The sequence below is a fragment of the Cibotium barometz genome, chromosome 6 (assembly GCF_041138505.1).
Source record: "Cibotium barometz isolate CiBa-2024 chromosome 6, ASM4113850v1, whole genome shotgun sequence".
NCBI lineage: Eukaryota > Viridiplantae > Streptophyta > Polypodiopsida > Cyatheales > Cibotiaceae > Cibotium > Cibotium barometz.
This window is the reverse complement of record NC_141051.1, coordinates 28,578,678-28,584,571: the sequence shown is the minus strand read 5'-3', so window position 1 is coordinate 28,584,571 and position 5,894 is coordinate 28,578,678.

Sequence of the window (5,894 nt, the reverse complement as noted above, 5' to 3'; positions counted from 1 at the left end):
TGGCGGAGGAGAATGCTCCATCCTGTCTCAGTAGGGCTTGAAGAGGGTGCAAGGGGAGTTCAAAACAATCATGGTGATGTTGGAACGCTTGGAAGAAGAAGCGTGGTATTCGGGATAGGCTATCAATAGGGAGTTTGGTTAGAGCATAGGTGTGTTGGTGGCGGGAGAGTGGCTCATCAACATAGATGTGTTGGTGGCGGGAGAGTGGCTCATCAACATAGATGTTATGTTGCAAAAGGTTAAGTGTGATGCTTCAGAATTGATGATGATGGAGTCAGGAAGGGGTTTGTGGGGGGAATGCCAAAATCGAGCGCTCAGTGTGGTAGTCTTCATAAGTGCGTCCACCTTATGGTCTATTGTACTAGAGGAAGGAGCCATGGAGTAGAAGGAGGCTAGGTTGCCCGAGCCTCAGCATCTTCGAGATGCTCATGAAAGTGGTGGAGGGTGGCCTCTATCCTGATGCCTAGAAAAATCATTGGTAGTGTGGGCTATAGTATCCATGGGGGGCTTCTTGATGTAGGCCTTTGATGACTGTAAGCTCATGAATGAGCTCTCTTAGCCGCTGCATAGGCTTGGGTGACCTGCTATTAGAGCTTAGTGATGCATGTAATAGCAGTTTCCAACTGCTCTATTTGTTGGTGAAACTTTTTCTATAGCTTCATAAACTGTAAGTTAGCAGACATAGCTCTCACCTGGGCCTTGGCTAAGAGCATCTCTCGTTGGGAGGCTTGGGCCACTTCTTATTGTCTGTATATATAGTTTGTTATCTAAGTGATGAGCTCCCGTGCCATATGTGAAAACCTGAGAGCAAAGTTTGGAACCTCTCCATGGGCTGCACGTATGCTCTCTACATAAGCTTTACTGGGACTAAAACTGCCTAAGTGCACCCAACAGAGAGTGTTCACGGTATTTTGGGTAGCACTAGGGGAGGAAGGCCCGGCCTTAGTAGAGGGTGGCATCTTTGTGAATCTTTCGGGAGGTGGGTTTTCAAATAGACTTATGTTAAAAAACTCTTGCTTCTGCCTCTCCTTTTCATCTTCGACGGCCTTTTTGGTGGCTTCTGTAGCAGTTGATGCTATTTCCTCCTATGTTGGCCTTGGGCTAGGGGGCGACGGAACTTGGTCTGTGACATCTGGCATATGATGGGGCCTCTTCGCTCATGGAGGATTAGGAGAAGTGGATGGTGAGGGAAGAGAGGTCTCTCCCTCTGCATCTGGTCCGCTTAGCTGGGTTTCCCTTGGCAATTTGTCCTGTCCAAATAAATAATAGAGAACCATGATCATTAATGTTGTTGCCACCAGCTTGCCTTGGGGGTTCGAACATACTGCATGCTGCTCATAGAAAAGGTAATCGAACCAATTCACCATATCTGGACCTAGTGGACTCTAGCCAATGTGGTCATAGTGCAATGGTTGAATCTATCGGTCCACCTTGTAGTGAGTAAAAACTGTAATGCGCGGGTGGGCATGACCAGATCTTCCTAGGCTATATTTCCCCACTCGACTCCATCCTTGTTGGGGTTGCCCTTGTATAGACCGTAGGTGAGCTTGGTGGCATTGTTTAGACATACATTTCGTTTTGCTCCATATGGGGAAGTGCAAGAGCATCTCTCACAAGCTCCACACTCAGTTGGACTTTGTGCCTCTGCTCCTCGTTGTCCACGACTTCACCTTTGTATTGATTGGCGTCATATGTCTCTACGAAATATAGTGCATTGAATAGGTCTAGCCCCTAAGGCTCCAAGGTGGGTAGTTTTCACAAGCTGAGCTGTTCTAATTTGTGCACCACCACGGGGTCAGCAACAATCGCAATAGCTCTGTAGCATAGACCTGTGTAGTAAAGGAGCTTATGCTCTACTTTACGTCAATGAGTGGACAGTATGCATGTTGACCAGCCTCATTAGTGCTTCACCCACGTGAGAAAGCAGGGTGGGGTGCTTGGCATACTTTTCAAAGCGGCCTCAAGTAGGTCTCTTCCTCCAGAGAGAGGGGTGATGGAGCACTTCCATGGAGGAGCTAGAAGTATCATGCATCTTGCTAGTTAACTAGGAGTGTGAGGGCTCGGGAGAAAAATTTGCAAGAGTTTGGCTAGGGTGAGAAGGAAAAGTGAGGAAATGCAAGGGGGGGCATATTTATAGGTTTAGGAGGAGGTCATGACCGTGGCAAGTCCAGGGAATGGGAGTGGCATTATGAAGGAACAAGCGTGGAAGTCAGGTGAACAGGCGTGGGAACTTGAGTGAACGGCCGCCGCCGCGGCTTCAGAGTGGCTGAGCAAACAGGCATGGGAATAGACTTGGAAAAGTGAACGGGCATGCGCTTGCAGAAACAAAAGGAATGTCTATGGGCTTGAGAGAAATGGTTGTAATGACTGCGGGCTCACAAACGGTTGCAGCAAACGGGGTGAAGATGGAACGACCGTGCCAAACTTGGAACGTGCGTGGCAATTCAGGACCTAAGAAGAGAATGGCCATGGCAAACTTGGTATGGTCGTGGTACTTTTTTTTGGGTGTACCCTGAAACAGGTTTTATACACAGAAGCTATGCAGCTAGCACCCCATTGCAAGTTTTGTATTCACTGCGTGCCCAGTTGGCCAAGACAAGGAGTCGATTCCAGTTAGGTGTTGGTGAGGTAGTGGGGTAACACTTCCTGAAGGAATTCCGATGAGGGTGGTAAGGAAGGAGCTGATGTTGAGGGAGTTGATGGTAGCTTTATAGTACTATAGAGCCTCTGAATGATAGGTGGAGGGATTGCCAACATTGAAGGTATATCTGTAAATGAAGTTTGTCAACATTAGCATGGGGGTGGTTATGTTTTACAGGCCTTCTTCTTTCCTTTATCCTAAACTTTATCCTGAACAGTCTTCCCTGCAGATGTTAGCTTGGGTAACCATTGATGGTGGGTAGGCAATTGTGGTGTGACATGAGGTATGGATTTAGGTTGGAGAGGTTTGCGGATCCATATGCTATGATTTCCCTCATAGAAAATTTGGGCGTGGAGGAGAAGAGGTTCTGGGATCCACCGAAGGGTTGATTGCATGGGTTGAGGGTTCGATCGAGGGTCAAGACACCTTGAAGCCTTGCTTAGGTTGGTGTCAATCTGATACCCTATAGGCTTGAGGTTGGCATGGAGGTCCTACGATGGTGACGAGGAACTTTCGATGCTTGTTGGTGAGGGGGATGGTGGGGGCCTTTTGGGGATCCATAACTGAGGTTCACCTTCATAGTAGCCTTGTCCTGCAAGAAGCTTCTTAGGCACCTAGTGAGATATAGAACCTTGTGGAGATTTATTAGTATGGTTAGATGTATTAGTTGGGTTAGTGTGACCTGGTGGGGAAACAGCTGGTGATTTGACAATGTGAGAATAATCTATCACTGTGCGTAGTGGTAGCGTGGGTGTGAGAGGCATTAATGTGGTTGGCATAACGAGTGGCCTCTTTTTTGGGGGAATGGAGTGAGAAAGGTGTTTGTGGGTGATTGTGGGTGTTGGATAGGGGAGTGCTTGTCATGGGGAAGCAACAAGAGCTGGCTCTTCATCCATCATGAGAACAATGACCTGGCCAGAGGGCAGGGTCGTTGTCCATACATCCTAGTCGATGTTGCATCTATTATGGCCCATCCACCCCTACCTCTAGGAGGATCTCTTCACGCATTGTCCCTGAAGGCATCACATAAAACTTCCCTTGCAAGGGATTATTTCCAATGTGTAATAAAAGTGTGACTATGCTAATGCAATGAACATGCTGTGAGGCAACTGTTGTGACAATGGCCGGGGTTACTTTCACTGTAGGTTCCTCGAGGGAATGCCATGTTTCATATGACATTAAATTGTAACTAGCCCCTGTATCAACAAAAGTTAATTTTTGGACAAAGCTGGTCGGGGTGGTCATTCCTAACCACAACTGAGCTGGCTTCACCTCCCAGTCTTCTTCTTCTTCTAAGTCGACCACTTGGGCCATGTTAACCACCATGATATGTTTTTGCCTAAGCTTGGCTTGCCTTGCTTTGGCCTCTTCTTGCATGGCTTCTTCATATCCTTAGATGCATAGAGCTTTGTGCATGAGCCCTATGCATGCATCCATAGATCTACAAGGCTCTATGTATACATGAATAGCTCTTTTTAGAGCATAAAGTATACATAGTCTTTGAATATTCTCTATGTATACTCTATTCATAAAGTATACATACTCTTAGAATATGCTCTATGTAGAGCATAGAGTATACATACTCTTACAATATGCTCTATGCATGCATAGAGCATATAGTATGCATGATCTATGGATACATGGATCTATGCATGCATGCATAGGCTCTATGTATGCATGCATAGATCTATGCATGCTCTCTAATACATTTCTTTATGTGTTTGGATTTTCATTGGCTTGAAGGCGTTTATCCACTCCCACTTAGCTAGATTCCAATGATATCATTAACAAACTTATCTCTTTCCCTCTTGGCACTTACTTTGTGTGGGCCATGTCTAGGAGGAAAACCTTGGGTGAGTTCATATATTGCCATATCAAGCAAGGAATTATGGAGGTAAGTTGTAAACTTGCAAGCTGCATATGAATCATGAATGATGATCTAGAGACTATGATCTATTTGTAAATGCTCATGGTGTGGTATGTGGTATCATGGTATGTAGGTCGGCCCTGAGAATGTGTTGCAAGTCGTCATTGAGAATCATCACATTGTCGTCGTATGGGGTGCTTTATGAAAGGAGGAATACCCCTCCATAGTGTGGTATGTGGTATCATGGTATGTAGGTCGGCCCTGAGAATGTGTTGCAAGTCGTCATTGAGAATCATCACATTGTCGTCGTATGGGGTGCTTTATGAAGGAGGAATACCCCTCCATAGTGTGGATGCCATGTGCCTCCCATTGCATTGACGTGCTCATGGAGGGCATGGGCAAGTTAGTGTGGATGGAGGAAGTGATGGCCAATGCTTCATCCATTGTCATCTTCTTCACAAAAAAGGTGAAGGTGCTTCCTATGTTCCGTGAGCATAGCGAGTTAGAGTTGAAGAAGCTGTCATCCACATGCTTTGCCTACATGTGGCTTCTATTGGAGCAGCTCTTGGATGTGAATTCTCCCCTTTGCCAAACGATGGTCTCCATAATGTGGAATGAATGGGAGGAGCCAAAATTGGAGGGGGGAAAAGCCATGGAATGGCTTTGCCCCCCCAAAGGAGTCATTTTGGCAAGCAGTGCGCAAAATCATCCTTGTGGTCACACCCTTCTAAAGGGTCTTGTACATGACGTACATGGCGGGGGCCTTCTTATTCACTTCATGAGAGAGGCAATAGAAAAGTTGTATGCTTCTCCTTCCATCGACGAGGAGAAGCGCGATGATATTTTTTCCATCATGGAGAAGTGGTTAAAGTGGATGTGAAGACCTATCCATGGTCTAGCTACCTTATTGCATCTAGCCTATAAATTTTCAACGAGTTTCTAGCCCTCTTCGATGATGTGCAGTTGCTTCAAGATTGAGATGCTTTCATACCTAAAGCTTTGCTTGAGGATCTTTATGGGAGGTTCCTAGAGGAATTCATTATCTACAACTACCAAAGGGAGGGAGACACATGTGCATATCCTACTTGCTAGGAAAGGGAATACATTGGAAAGACTCTCTTTCAGCGGGGGAGACATTCGAGTATGCCCATAGCTACCTCCAAAAGGTGTCTTTGAGGCTATTTTAGGACAGGATTCCTCTTTGGGTTCATATGAGAGGAACTAGAGTTTCTACTCACTTATACACACAAAGATACACAATTTCTTGAGCAAGTGACAGTTAGAGAGACTTGTGTATTGGTGTGCTAACTTGTGCATGGTACATACCATGCACAAGATGGAATCGGCTAGGCAGGTGCCAAAGGCTTGTCACATTTTCATATTGCA